The 16087-nt window shown below is 42.9% G+C and overlaps 1 long non-coding RNA gene across 1 annotated transcript; it reads left to right on the forward strand.

Annotated features, from left to right (window-relative positions):
* The first annotated feature begins 237 nt into the window (after positions 1–237).
* LOC138754316 (uncharacterized) lies at positions 238–16072 on the forward strand. The gene is made up of 4 exons (XR_011351648.1): positions 238–332; positions 1888–2082; positions 3466–3617; positions 15468–16072. It is a non-coding gene; the product is annotated as an uncharacterized lncRNA (long non-coding RNA).
* The last annotated feature ends 15 nt before the right edge of the window (positions 16073–16087 follow it).

The raw sequence follows: 16087 nt of genomic DNA on the forward strand, positions 1-16087 counted from the left end.
CAAGGGGAACATGCCAAACTTCCTTAGTGTTTGAAGAATTTTAACAGTGGATATACTTTAAAAGATTATTTAATTAAAATGTGCTTGGTAAATATTTGATGGTGCGGAAGTGAGTGATAGGGCAGAACATGAACCTGCATTGCATCACAATCAGGTCACAGATCATTCAATCATGACGTACTTCTGTAGAATCGGAAGGGTCAATTCAACAATGTTGGACCCACCGGGGCAGCAGGTGCTGAATGGGTTAAAGTTTACGTGTTTGTGTATTTCCTCCACCACCGTGCAACACTCACAGCGCATGCAACCCGGGTTTGAATCCGCCACTGTCTGTAAGTTGTTTGGACATTCTCCCTGTGTCTGCATGGGTTTCCTCTGGGTCAATGTTAAGGCCAACCAGTTGGAGGGTGCCCAGACGGAAGATGAGATGTTGTTCCTCAAACTTGTGGGTGGTCTCAGTCTGGCCATGCATGAGACCGTGGACAGACATGTCAGGAAGGGAATGGGATGGGGAGTTGAAATGGGTGGTCACTGGGAGATCCACGCTATTGTGGAGGACAGAGCCGAGGTGCTCAACAAAGCAATCTCCCAGTTTGTCCAGTCTCTACAATGTAGAGGAGACCACAATGGGAGTGCTGGATGCAGTAGAGGACCCCTATTGCTTCACTTGGAAGGACTGTTTGTGGCCCTGAATGGTGGTGAGGAAGAACCTTCTGCAGTCTCTGGAGTAGGCGCCAAGGGCATGATTGGTGGGGAGGGTGGAGTGGATGAGGGTGTCATGGAGGGACCATGTTTCAGGAGCATGGCATTCGGGTGAGGATGGTCATTTCCCAGGCGACCACTTGCCTTGCAAAATCTCTGACCATTGTACAAATGGCTAGAGATGTGTACGATCCCAATCAAGGCATTGTATCACTCCTGACACGGGTACAATACTGAAGCCAGAAAATATAGAGGTGTGGCCCATAGAACACTGAGCTGCAGATGTAGGTCTCAGTTGCAAGTAGGTTGAGAAATACTGGTTTAAAGGAAGTAGGTGTGTTTCATGGGCTCACCTGGAACTCTCCATAGGCAAGCACACAAAATCCTGCTCCATTTTTAACGCTCAAATCTATGCTTCAAATCTCTTGCATCAGATTTTTTCCTCTTTGAATCATTTTTATTCAAACATCTACTTTCAATTGACTGTTCTGTTGGCAAACGGAGGGGATCATCTGTGTACATTTTTGAGTAAAGTTTGAATCTGTGAGGAAAGTTGAACCCTCGTGTCCCATACCAGGAAAGTCACAAACTCCCTGCAAAAAGGATCGCGCTCTCTCTCTCTCTCTCTCTCTCTCTCTCTCTCTCTCTCTCTCTCTCTCTCTCTCTCTCTCTCTCTCTCTCTCTCTCGATAGGCCTTGACCAGTCTGTGATCTGTTCTCAAACTGTATGCTTGCTCTGCACACCTGGATTTCAAATTTTTATTTCAGAGAGGGATTTCTCACTTCCCAATTTTGCAGACGCAGAGAGTGAGGACAGCGGTTTGTATGTTACATCTGGAGGGCGATGGACACACGCCAAACATGAAACTGTTTTGTGTTGATCTGTGATATTTAACACAAGAGGCAGAAACTGGGGACCTGTTAACCTGTCAATATAATGTCAGCTGAGGGGAAGTATTAAACCGACCACAATGAGTGTTTGAACATGTGTGAATTTATTAAAGAAAGGCAGGCACAATCTGTGTGACTGAGATGTGTCCAACACAGATGATTTTGAGGAGATTAAATGATCGGAAAGGAATTTGGACACTGCTCTCTCTCTTCTCTCACAATGCTGCCTTTCCTCCTGAGTATTCCAAGCATTTTTTTTTTGTTTTTGTTTCAAATTTCAACTTTTTAATTTCAGAGTGTGGGGACAGCAATACTCTTGAGTATAAAGTCTTCTAAAAAGTAGTGGACACATCCCAGGACATCACAGGCAAAACCCTCCCCAACATCGAGAACATCTACAGGGACCGTTGTCGTCAGAGAGCAGCAGCAATCATCAGGGATCCACATCACCCAGCGCACCCTCTGTTGTCACTGCTACCATAGGAAAGAGGTATGGCCACCACCGTGTTAGAAACAGAATTTACCTTTAAAGAAATTGCTCGAGACAAAAATTGAGAACAAAGAACATTTATTATAACAACAATGCAAAGTTGGGTGCTTCCCCTTACCTTGGGAATACACACATACACTGGGACTCACCCAACTTTTATACAGTCAATTTCAGTATCAGAATACCCTCCCCCTTATATTCTTCTGCCCCCTGGATGGGTTTGGCATAGGCAATCCTTCCTGCTTACGTGCAGTTTCAGTATACTTGGAGGACCAGGGGGTATCCTGTCGGTGTCCCTTCATGTTATTGACCTTATTCACACCTTCCTGATTCTCGGGGCTACAGTCTCTTGGTATGTAGAGTTGGCTCATCCTATCTAGGGTTGGCTAATTTAATATGTATAAATCTGTGAAAGGTTAACTAATTAGATATGTAGGACTTGGTACTTCTGTCTAGGGCTAGGAGACCCTTATCTGATCCAGACTACCTCAACTTCCTACATTCTATTTTTCCTTACCACTCCTTATCTTAGTCTTATGTCTTATGGTGGCTTTTGTCACAAAGACTAGAAGATTCTTATGTTAATCATGCTGACTCTGCTTTCCTGCATCCTAGTTCTCAAGCTCATCCTGCTTGTACTGGTTACAGTCATTAACTGATGTATGAATTTTAGTTTCCTTCATGTTCATAATTTTAGATCAGTTTTCCCATCTCTCACAACTGGGTTCAGGAACAGCTGCTCCCCCTCCACCATCAGACTCCTCAACAACAAACTCAATCAGGGACTCGTTTAAGGACTCTTACTTTTGCATTTTATTGATTTTTTTTTCTCTCTGTATTGTACAGTCAGTTTGTTTACATTTCTTTATTTGTTTACGTGTATGTTGCATACAGTATTTTTTTTGCATTACCAATTAGTGCACCACGGTTGGAGTAATGATTAGCACAATGCCTTTACAGCACCAACAATCGGGACCGGGGTTCAAATCCTGCGCTGTCTGAAAGGAGTTTCTATGGTCTCCCCGTGTCTATGTGGGTTTTCTCCGGGGGGGGCTCTGATTTCTACCCACTGTTCAAAATATACTGGGGATTGTAGGTTAATTGGGTGGCATGGGCTCGTGGGCCAAAATGGCCTGTTACCGTGCTGTATGACTAAATATTTTTAAAAAAATTAAAAATACAAAAATTTAATTAAAAAAAAAGTAGTAATTCTGCTTTGCCCGCAGGAGAAAGAATCTCTGGGTTGTATGTGATATCATGTATGTACTCTGACAATAAATCTGAAATTTCCTGTAGGTTTTGCTCTTTGAAGAAAGCCTACAAATTGCATTTGAAATGACCTTCCATGATGTTGTAAAGTTATAATTTATCTGATATGTTTAGGAGAGTGAGAGGGAACTTGATTCAAATACGTGATCGACAGGTCTTGACAATGTGGATCTGGAGGGAGCATATCCCTCTTGAGCCCATCTGGAGCCAAGAATGATGGGTCGTTCTGTAAATTCGAAAGGTTGCCCGGTTCAGACCAACATGAGGTAAATTTCTTTCTCTCAAGTGGGTCTTTATGTGTTGGAAGCAAAGTTTGTGGATATTTTTAAGACAGATGTTTCATTGGGAGGAGCGATGCTGGAACCTGGAACAAAAAACAGGCTGCTGGAAGAATACAGCAGGTCGTGCAGCAACAGGGGGGAGACCAGGGGTTCGTCTGGCACATTTTTAAAATTCAATTAGCAAGTGGATGAAAGGTGTAGCAGAGAATTGGTGAAGACCTTATTAATTGTTATAATTTTACTGAATGGTGGAGTTGAATGACGTCTTATTGTTTGCAGTAAAATCACAAGGTTGCAGAAATTCAGCAGGTCAAACTATCTACTTTGTGTCGCAAAGATAAAGACGTAACCAATGTTTTGGGCTTGAGCCCTTCATCAAGGTGTGGACAAAATGTGGGCAGGTGCCTGGGTTGGTCAAATTCCCAACATCCGTGCATGATAAAGGCTTTCCCTCAAGCCCTCCTCCGTGACAAGGGAGAACTTTCTCTCGGCTGGGAGTAGCAGGTATAAAAAACACAGCATTCACGTGCCAGGACTTAGTTCAGACGCTTGTGAGGGAACCATTGGTGAGGTCGGATGACAACGGGTGGCCTGAATTTGTGCATTCTTGAAGACAACCTCTTACCACTGCGCAAAATATTGGTGGGACTGACTGTGGATAATGGTATAAAAGCAGAGAAATGCTGGAGAAACTCAGCAGTCTTGCAGCATCCAGAGGAGGGAAAGATATACAGCTAGAAGGAAAACACAAAGTCTGCAGACACTGGGGTTGAAGTAAAAACACAACACTGGAGCAACTCAGCAGGTCGAACAATGTCCTTTTTATAGCAAAGATATATAACGGGCTTGAGCCCTTCATCAAGGTATGAGCAAATGTAGGCAGGTGTTAGGAATTAAAGTACCTTTAAAGAAATTGCTCGAGACAAAAATTGAGAACAAAGAACATTTATTACTACAACAATGCAAAGTTGGGTGCTTCCCCTTACCCTGGGAATACACACACATACTGGGGCTCACCCAACTTTTATACAGTCAATTTCAGTATCAGAATGCCCTCCCCCTTACATTCTTCTGCCCCCTGGATGGGTTTGGCATAGGTAATTCTTCCTGCCTACGTGCAGTTTCAGTACACTTGGAGGACCAGGGGGTATCCTGTGGGTGCCCCATCATGTCATTGTCCTTATTCACACCTTCCTGATTCTCTGGGCTACAGTCTCTTAATATGCAGAGTTGACTCATTCTATCTAGGGTTGGCTAATTTCATATGTATAAATCTGTGTATGGTTAGCTAATTAGAAATGTATGACTTGGTACTTCTGTCCAGGGCTAGGAGACCCTTATCTGATCCAGACTACCTCAACTTCCTACATTCTATTGTACCTTACCATTCCTTATCTTAGTCCTATGGTCTTGTCACAAAGGATAGAAGATTCTTATGTTAATCGTGCTGACTCTGCTTTCCTGCATCCTAAGCCCCAAACTTATCCTGTTTGAACTGGTTTCAGCCATTTTACTGATGAACTTTAGTTTCTTCCATGTTCATAATTTTAGGTCAATTTTCCCATCTCTCACACAGGCATCCATTTTTCTCCATAAAGGATGTTGTTTGACCAGCTGAGATTCTCCAGCATTGTTTTTACTACAACCACGGTGTTTGCAGACATTCATGTTTTGCTCCAATTGTTTCCAACTTGTGATGTACTGTTATGCTACCAATCAACCACAATCAGACAGAGAATTGTGATTAATTGGCTTTAATCACCTTAAAGTATCAACACAGTTTGCATGTGGCTGGTCCAGTGCCAAGGCAGGTACTGAGGGCGGGGTTTGGGCGTAAGAGCCTTAATGGGGATATCTGGGAGGGAGGAGTCATAGGTTCAGGGGGTGGGCCAGCCCATACAGTACATACATCAATACATAGTGGTAGCACCACAATGGTTTGATCATAGGAACAGCGAGGGGAGAACTCACTGACGTGTTTCAATGAAGGTTTGTCAATTTTTTTTTTCCCTCTGGTGAACTGTTCCAGAACTACAAGAGTCATTCTTGGAGCTTCAGCTACAGTATTGAGAGACTTTATTTGATACAAAATGGAAATCCCCTCCCCCAACAAAGATGAACTAATGACTTTTCAAAGGGAATCAATAAAGACATCAAAGGGAGTGAAAAGGAATTGACCAGTGACCGGGTTCGAATCCAGCCCTGTCTTTAAGGAGTTTGTTTGTATTCCCCTGACCTTCATGGGTTTTTTCTGGGTGCACTGGTTTCCTCCCGCCTTCCAAAGTGCACGGGGCTAGTGGGTTAATTGGGGAGCACAGGTCTCATGGGCTGGAATGTCCTTCCACTGTGCTGTATGATTGAGTTGGTGGTGAAGTCGGCCAACGAGTTCCGTAATTGAGAAAAGACATGTTGGCCTTGGAGGGGATTCAGGGAAGATACCAGGAATTTAAGGGTTATTACTTGAGGAACAACTGTCAGTTCTTGGACTGTACTTTTTGGACTTTAGAAGGATGAGGGAGACCTCCTAGAAATATTTTGAATGTTGAAAGGGCTGGACAGAGTAGATGTCACAAGGATGTTTCCCATGGTTGGGGATATTGGGACAAGAGGGCATAATTTCAGAACAATTTAAAACTGAGGGGCAGAAAAATGTCTTTAGTCAGAGGGTCATGAGTCTGTGGAACTTGTTGCCACAGGTGGCTGTGGAAGTGAGGTCATTGGGTTTATTTAAGGCAGAGATTTGATTAGGGTTAGGGTTAGGGTTAGGGTTAGTCAGGGCATCAAAGGTTACAAGGAAAAAGCCAGGGAGTGGGGCTCAGTGAGTGGATGGATCAGCTCATGATTAGAATGGTGGAGCAGACTTGATGTTCGTATAGATTGTGGTCTTGTGATGAATAGAAGTAAAATCAGCCAGCATCTGACTAATGGCAGAACATGCTTTGAAAGGTGGGCAGGGACCTACAAAATCTGGTTGGTTTCTAAATAAGTTTGGGTCATTCAGGATTTAACAGTGATTTGGTTTCACTTGAAGTGGTCACACTTGTTTCAATTAGTCGACTGGAGGCAGCTTCTGTGAGATGAATGTGGTTCTTTGGCTCATGTGACAGACACTGAGATGAATAAGGCACATATGCACACAATTGCATTAGAATTGCAAAGTCCTCCAGCGAGAGAATGATTCAGCACATGTGACCAACTTTGCCACACAGAGTGCTGTGTGCATGAGCTCCACACATGCCTGTGTATCATTATGGCAAGTTTCCACAGGGAAACTGGTAAATTGAAAAAATGTGCAATAGCTTTGTGCAAACTAGCATCATAAAAATGTAATTACAGAGAGGAATTGTTCAGTTTCTGATCATTATTGCGCTTGACAGTGCAGGAAATAAGACTGGCTTGAACAGTGTATGTCTTACGATCTAACAGGATCTGCACTCCCTTATTCCCCCTTGTCTGAAGCTCAAAGTTGCGTAATGAAGTTATCAATGGATTTATTCTGAAGGTGAAAGGCCCAGACTTCAACTACTTTTTTCTGACAGGCCTATTGTTTTGGGACAAGAATCTCCCTCGAAGTGACTGTTGTCAGACTCTGGCTTTACCTTACTCTTAATTTAGTCTATGTGTAGTCTGAGTCCAGCGTGTCCTTTGAATGAAGTGATAGGAGAAGGTATTCGGTTCAACAGTCAATTTATTACACAGCACAAGAATAAAACTTAACAGAGCTCTGGGTCACTCATTAGTTCATAGGTCACCTGCACAGTGAACTACTCCCCAAGACTGACCCCTATTGTCCAGTTGGTTCAGTTTATATAGGTCAACCTTATCATACAGAACAAAAGTTGGCTTCCTTTGCTAGATTTCATTATCATACAGAACAAAAGTTGTCTTCCTTTGCTAGATCTTTTTGCATAAGGGTTATCACAAGTCATCTCCTGTTTTGCAGATATCTGGGGTGTAGCACTCCCATCTTAATCCTCCAGGCCAGACTATCCTGTTGTGTTGATCAGAAATTAATTCATCCCCAGATATTTCTAATCACCATTCTGTTCTTGTCTGGCCAATTTCTGCTGTTCTCTTTAACACCTCCTCCTGCCTTAATCTTCCTCCTAGACTGGTTTTCCATTCCCTTTGTTTCTTGCAGGCCATTCTTTGTTCTGATCTGGCCTGTGTCTCCTGTGCTACTCACCACCTCCTTTAGTTTGAGCATTCCTCCTAAATCGTTTTATGCATTTCCTCTCCCTGTATTTTGGAGAGACAATTTTGCTCAGCCAACTTTGTTCCATGCTGTGATTGCCACTTAATCACATTCCTTTTTCCCTGAACCATGCAGTAAATATACACTGATTAATTAATCATTTATTTCATACTGTTTTAACCCCTAGATTCCAACACTGTCAGCCATTGTGCAAACTTCACATTGTTAACTCGATAATCCTCATACGACACTGTGTTGCCCTCTCCAGGCTCCCGACTTAAAAAGTCAAGAAAGTCAAGGTGACTGAGTGGTGAAGACAGGAAGATCTAAAAAGCTACTTTGGAATTGGTGTAATCTCACTTCAGAGGGACTTTTGCTGGCAGATTTGTTTCAACCAAATGTTCCTGTGCTTCTGTTTTGAAATCTCCTTTCTTGTTCCCATTCTTCCCCCTTCATCTCGAGTCTTGAATTAAGATGCCTGCCTGCATTTTGCTTATACCTTGAAGAAGGGTTTAGGTTCGAAACGTCGGTCATATATGATGGACGTGTGAGAAACAGAAGTACCTTCACAGATTTCGCTCGAGACAAAAATTGAGAACAAAGAACATTTATTGTACAACAGTGCAAAGTTGGGTGCTTCTTCTTACCATGGGAATACACACACATACTGGGGCTCACCCAACTTTTATACAGTTCATTTCAGTGTAGAGATACCCCCACCCCCCCCCCCCCCCACCCCCTTAACATTCTTCTGCCTCCTGGATTGGTTTGGCATTTGGTAATTCTGTCTGCCTACATGCAGTTTCTGTAAACTTGAAAGACCATGGGGTATCCTGTCTGGTTCCCATCATGTCATTGTCCTTATTCATGAATATGCCTTTGTCCTTATTCACACATCTCAACCCCCACTATAAGACCTTTCTTCTATTGTACTTGCCTAACCCTTCCTCACACTCTTATCTCAGAATTCATCCCTATTCAGCACTTACTTAACTTCCTCTAGTCTAGTCTATTATTCTTTATTTTATTCATACTAACTTTACTTCCTATAATCTTTTATCTCTCACAGATGCTTCGAGACTGGCTGAGTCCCTCCAGCATTTCTGTGTGTTTTTACCATCTCAACATCTGGAGCTTTTGATATTTCACTCAAATCCGCCCCCAGTCTTCACTTCTTTATCTTCCTGTTCCCTCTTCAACTTTTCATTCTCTTTCCCTTTTTCTCTAAATGATCTTTGTGTTTACCTTTTTTTGACCATTTTCCCTTCCCCTCTCCCTCTCTGATCTCTACATCCTCGAAATTTCCCTCGTTTGCCTTCATCTTTTGAACTCTGAAAATCTTTCGCTTCAAGTCTCCAACTCCTTCTCTCTCTCTCTCTCTCTCTCTCTCTCTCTCTCTCTCTCTCTCTCTCTCTCTCTCTCTCCTCTGCTTTTAGATTCTATGGGGAATCTTCTTCTCTGGGCAGGGTCGGCCCCAAAGAGGCATCCGCAGGCATTGTCCCCATCCCACCCCCAAACAAGGAGCTGTGCCCCTCATTTGGTCACTACTATTGCTCACTGTCAGACCCACGTCCCACCCCCTCTGGCATCACTAGTGTCTAGCTTTTTTTTGTAAATTGTTTATTTCTTTTCTTTGGCTTGGCTTCGCGGACGAAGATTTAAGGAGGGGGTAAAAGTCCACGTCAGCTGCAGGCTCGTTTGTGGCTGACAAGTCCGATGCGGGACAGGCAGACACGGTTGCAGTGGCTGCAGGGGAAAATTGGTTGGTTGGGGTTGGGAGTTGGGTTTTTCCTCCTTTGCCTTTTGTCAGTGAGATGGGCTCTGCGGTCTTCTTCAAAGGAGGTTGCTGCCCGCCAAACTGTGAGGCGCCAAGATGCACGGTTTGAGGCGATATCAGCCCACTGGCGGTGGTCAATGTGGCAGGCACCAAGAGATTTCTTTAGGCAGTCCTTGTACCTTTTCTTTGGTGCACCTCTGTCACGGTGGCCAGTGGAGAGCTCGCCATATAACACGATCTTGGGAAGGCGATGGTCCTCCATTCTGGAGACGTGACCCATCCAGCGCAGCTGGATCTTCAGCAGCGTGGACTCGATGCTGTCGACCTCTGCCATCTCAAGTACTTCGACGTTAGGGATGAAAGCGCTCCAATGGATGTTGAGGATGGAGCGGAGACAACGCTGGTGGAAGCGTTCTAGGAGCCGTAGGTGATGCCGGTAGAGGACCCATGATTCGGAGCCGAACAGGAGTGTGGGTATGACAACGGCTCTGTATACGCTTATCTTTGTGAGGTTTTTCAGTTGGTTGTTTTTCCAGACTCTTTTGTGTAGTCTACCAAAGGCGCTATTTGCCTTGGCGAGTCTGTTGTCTATCTCATTGTCGATCCTTGCATCTGATGAAATGGTGCAGCCGAGATAGGTAAACTGGTTGACCATTTTGAGTTTTGTGTGCCCGATGGAGATGTGGGGGGGCTGGTAGTCATGGTGGGGAGCTGGCTGATGGATGGATGGAGTCAGCCAAATTCTTTATTTATTGCACTATGAACCATATCAACCAATATATTTACAGATGCATCTCTTTAAATATTCACAGTGACATTTGCTCTTTTTTTTCCTCCCTTCCCACCCCCCTCCAAAAACAGTAAATATTGGACATATAAAATACAATAAAACAATATCTTGATACAAAAGGAATACAAACAAAAAAGATGTATCATCTACTTATTCACATTAAATCTGATCGTGTTTATCTTCTTATCATTTTAGGTGGTGGTGGTCCGAGGCCTGCTCTTACTGTTATGTTCTATATACGGTTCCCAGGTTTTTAAAAACATTGTAACTTTGTCTTTTAAATTATATGTGATTTTATTTTTTTCCAATGGATTTAACTTAAACTTGGTTATATATTCCATCAATGTTTATAGTCACATAGTCCAACGTGGCCATCTTACATCTTTATTTTCACTTCATTTCTGCCTCTTTACCACCTCCATCCCTTTTTTCCCATTACTGTTTTTTTAAGTTTTCCTTTTTAATCTCAATATATGACAATGCATTTAAGACATGAAATACCCCAACAATCCTACAAGCAATAACCCTTTACCCAAAATGAACCTCCCCTCCTTGGATTGCCCCTTGACGGCAACCACAACTCCCCTTTCCATTTGGTTTGCGAACTTGCTCGCAAGCGTCAACCAATTTCGCAGTGACCATTATTCTCCAACCCCCAGCCCACCCCAGAGAACACTATTTTCCAATACTTATAAGCTCTCTTTTTTTTCCATCCTTTCCCCTTCTCTTATCCATCTTTAAATCTTTATTATACATTATCTTTACTTTATATTTTTACATATTTTTGTATATTTTCTTGCCGGTCATCCTTCTTTTCACTCCTCCTCCTCTCTTTTCATGTCCTGCAAGTGTTCAGCAAATTCTTGGGCTTTCTTTGGGTCTGAGAACAGTCTACTCCGTTCCCCAGGAATAAATACTTTGAGTACTGCTGGATGTCTTAATATAAAGTTGTAACCTTTCTTCCATAAGGTTGTTTTTGCCATGTTGAATTCCTTCCTCTTTAAAAGTTTAAGCTTATATGTCTTTTCCCTGTTTCAGTCATAACCAACTCTAAGCTTTGCATTCTGTCTTCAACTCTTTTCATTTTTCTTTTGATTGAACTAATGATAGCCATTCTTTTAATGACCTCATTTGTTCTTCAAAAAAAGCTTTATCGGGAGGAGTCACGTGATGGAGTAGTGGCCGGACGGTGAACTCCAGCCCTCTCCAGAAAAGTCGGGAAAAACAAAGGAAAACACAAAGGCACAGAAATAAAAGTTACAGAAAAGTGAGTATAAAGGTGGAAAGAAGATGGCGACAAAAAAAGAAAAATCGAAAGCAACGGTAAGAAGAGAGGAAGAGAAGACAAAGGAGGAAAAAGGTGAAGGCCTTACCTGTCCGAAGAGGCCCGATGCGGAGAGAGAAACCCGCTCCCTCAGGTCGGTAAATAATGGACTACAAAAATGGCTCGCTGAGCCGAGTAAAAGTGCGCAACCGCGCATGAAAAAAAACACACCGACGGGAGGGGGGACCAGCTGGGGAGTCGATCTCCACAGACGGCAACGACAGCTGCAGAACACCTGCAGCAAGAAGAGAACACAGAAGACAATAGAAACAAGAAGGAAGAGAAGAAAAGGGCAACAAAGAAACAACAGATGGCCAACCCAGAGGAAGAAGAAGAGGAAGAGGAAGAGTACAGTGAAATAGAAGAAGAAAAGAAAGGCAAGATAAAGGAGGTACTTTCTCTTATTAAAGGATACATGGAGTCATTTAAAGAATGGCAAACACAGGAATTTAAGGATTTAAGAAAAAGAATAAACAACACAGAAGAGAAAATGAATAAAATAGAGATGACCTTAACAGAAATGGGAAAGAAAATGGACAAGATGGAAGAGCGGGCAGTAGCAGCAGAAATGGAGGTAGAAGACTTAAAAAAGAAATTGGAGGAATCTAATAAAAAAACTAAAGAGACACAAGAACTACTAGCTCAAAAAATAGATACAATGGAAAATTATAACAGAAGAGATAACATAAAGATAGTGGGCCTTAAGGAAGATGAAGAAGGCAAGAATATGAAGGAGTTTATAAAAGAGTGGATCCCTAAGACCCTAGGATGTCCAGAACTACAGCAAGAAATGGAAATAGAAAGGGCACATAGAGTATTGGCCTCTAAACCACAACCACAACAAAAACCAAGATCTATTGTAGTAAAATTCCTAAGATATACTACAAGAGAAAAGGTACTGGAGAAGACAATGGAAAAAGTAAGAGAGGGCAACAAACCACTGGAGTATAAAGGGCAAAAAATCTTCATTTATCCAGATATAAGTTTTGAACTCCTAAAGAAGAGAAAAGAGTTCAATACAGCAAAGGCGATTTTATGGAAGAAAGGGTATAAATTTATACTAAAGCATCCAGCGGTATTGAAAATATTTATTCCAGGACAACAAAACAGACTATTCTCGGATCCAGAAGAAGCACAAAAATTTGCAGAACAATTACAAAAATAGACTGAGGGAGGAAGACGGGTAATGAGAGTAAAAATGATCACGATTGATATGTATGTGGGTAGAGACAAAAATAGACTGAGGGATGAAGACGGGTAATGAGAGTAAAAATGATCACGATTGATATGTATGCGGGTAAAGAGGTATAAGAGTGAATAGAGACAACGTGCATACGTGAATGTATCTGTACTTAGAGGAAAATATAGATAGTATAGACAAGAATTAATAAGGGAAGGTAATGGAATAGAGAGAATAAGGAGGGAATTAAAAGAGTGACCTTTGTGACATATGAAAAGTGAAATCTTTTCTGGGGGGGGCGGGGTGGGGGGAAATAGCGGTCACTGCAAAATCAGTTGACACTTGCGAGTGGATTCGCAAATCCAAATGGCGAGGGGAGATGTGGTTGTCCGACAAGGGATAAAGGACAACTCAGGAGGGGAAGGGGAGATTGGGGATAAATAAGATAGAAATAGGAGAATAAGGAAAATGTTGGATGTTGTAGGAATGTTGTCTTATAAAGAGTTGAAAATAAGAAAACAGAAATGGAAAAGGAGGAAAGGTAATGATGGAAAAACGGAAAGAGAAGATAAACAAAATATAAAAGGGCTACGCTGAACTATATGACTTTAAATATTAATGGAATACATAACCAAATTAAAAGTAAGAAACTACTAAATTTAAATGAATAAATGTATTCCATTAGAAAAAATAACATATAGGTTAAGAAATAATATTGAAATATTCGAACAAGTATGGGAGCCTTACATTAAATACAATAGCGAAAACCTACCGGGGACAAACATTACCTAAGTTGATGGAAGGAGAAGGAAAGAAAAGAATGGACTCAGTAGAATTTCTGGTGTATTTTTGTTGAATGACAACATTGTCTGACTGGCTTAATGCAAGCTAGATTGTATACCTAAAATGGATGAGAGGGGGTGGGGGTGGGGGGTGGCTTGGGAGGAGGGGGGGGGGGGGGAGAAAAAGTCACTGTATATGTGTGAAAAAGAAATAGTGTATATCATGGCTAATGTGATTTATGGTGTGAAAAATAAAAAATTTAAAAAAAAAGAAAAAAGCTTTATCTAAACTTTGTCCTTCTGTTTACCTTCTTCTTTCCTTTGAAATTCTTGGTCTTCTTCCACCTCTTCTTCTGTGTCTGTATCTATATCTGTGTTGTCTTCTTCTCTTCTCTGTATCTGTGTATCTTCATCCTTCTCTGGTGAGCTGCTTCTGTATCCATCTGCTGTGTCTCCTGTTGTTGGGCCTCCCGCCGCAGGTCAATCCGCCGCTGGGCCTGCCGCCGCAGGTTGTTCCCCCTGCCAGTCGCCCCATTGCCGCTCACCCTCTTCCAGCCCTTCATTCTCTTTCGCTTTCTTGCTTACTTTCCCCTGCCGAATGCCCCGATACTGGGTGTCTCTCAGCCGGCCGCTCCTCAGCTTAGTCTCCCTCCTGCCGGCGTTAACCTTTCCTTTTACTTGCGCACTGCGCATGCGCACCTCTTCTTGGCTCTGAGAGCCATTTTTGAAGTCCGCCGGTCGGGAGGACACCGCTCCTCTGGGGACTCACCAACACTGGAGATCGGCCGCTCCTCTCCATGGTGGCTCTCTGCTCCGACGTGCAGGTAAGACCTTCTTCTTTATTCTCCAGTGATTTTCCTTCTTCCCTTTTCTCTGTTATTTTTTACTTTTTCTCTTTTGGGTGCCATCTTCTGTCTCTTCTCTGTAACTTTATCCTGTATTTTATGTTTATTGAGCTCTGTTTTTTCACACTTTTTTAATCTTTTCTCTGGAGAGGGCTGGTTCCACTCGACCAGCCACTACTCCATTACGTGACTCCTGTTCCTTGCGTCTAGCTTGACGCACACCAGTGACTCTCCACCCACCTCAGGCAGCGTTACTCACTTAATAAAAGCAGCACTTTCATTACCTACATCGGAGGGGTGGATGATGTTAACTGCACCACCCTCCCCTCTGCTGAGCAAGTTTATGAGCCTTGCACTGTGCCCCCCTCTAACACATTAATGCCCCAATCTCACATTTGTTCTGGTGCCGACACTGTTTCTTGGAACCTTTTGGGTCACTTTTCAGAATTTAACAGACCATTTTGGCCCACAGTCCATGCCACCCAATTACACCCAATTAACTTAAACCCTTGGTACCGTTTCAAACAGGGACTTGGGGACAGTTTGGTTTGGTCACCCTCTTGTGACAGACTTGGAATGGTTTAATTTGATATGTCAGTTGTCTGTCTTGAATCTTCCTGTAGTGTGTATCTTGGAGAGTTGAGTGACAGGGACAGCTGCTTAGAATAGATATGAAGTGAAATTTCTTCAGGCAGAGGGAGGTGAATTTGTGGAATTTGTTGCCACAGGCCGTTGTGGAGGCCAAGTCGTTGGGTGTATTTAAGAAAGAGATTGTAGGTGCTTGATTAGTCATGGCATCAAAGGTTATGGGGAGAAGGCTGGGATGGGGGGGTGGCAGTGGGACTGAGTGGGAACGTGGATCAGCCCGTGACAATTAGTGGGGCAGACTAGATGGACTGAATGGCCTGTTTCTGCTCTTTCTGTCTTATGGTCTTTTGATAGGTTTCAGAGGAAATAAAGATCTGGGAGCCAGCAGACATTCTATGCCTTAAGATACAGTGTCCATCATAGTATACGGACCAGGATGATTGCTGGAGAAAACACAGAACTGGAGGAACTAACTGTTATTCATCTCCTCCTATGGACACTGCAAGACCTTCTGAGTTTCTGTGTTGACACGACAACCACGGTGTCTGCAGACTTTCATGTTTCGTGGATTGAAGATGAGGCATCTGACACTGAGAGACCACTCGACTCCAGAGCAGAAAGGCAATATCTGAAGGAACACGTCAAGGAGCCAAAGGCTGCAGTTGTCCAGCTTCATCTGGGAAGCTGCATTCTCCCTCGACATCCCACCGCTGGCTCACTGACCACACTCGGCCTTCAAAGTTCATGGAACAAAACCACCGTCCCTGCTACCAAATGCATAAAACTCTCAGAAGCCTCCAAAATATTGCACCCAGTTGCAAGAGGTTCCTATGATTTCCAGAATGCACCGTGTGGTTGAGAACAGGAAGTCAGGCACTTGAGGTCTCGTTTGTACTTGGCATAAAGGAGCACATTTTGTAGTAACAGTGAGGAAATAGAAATACGGCACAAAGATGTTTCACAGATAAGTTGTG

The sequence above is a fragment of the Narcine bancroftii genome, chromosome 2 (assembly GCF_036971445.1).
Source record: "Narcine bancroftii isolate sNarBan1 chromosome 2, sNarBan1.hap1, whole genome shotgun sequence".
In the NCBI taxonomy this organism is placed as follows: Eukaryota; Metazoa; Chordata; class Chondrichthyes; order Torpediniformes; family Narcinidae; genus Narcine; species Narcine bancroftii.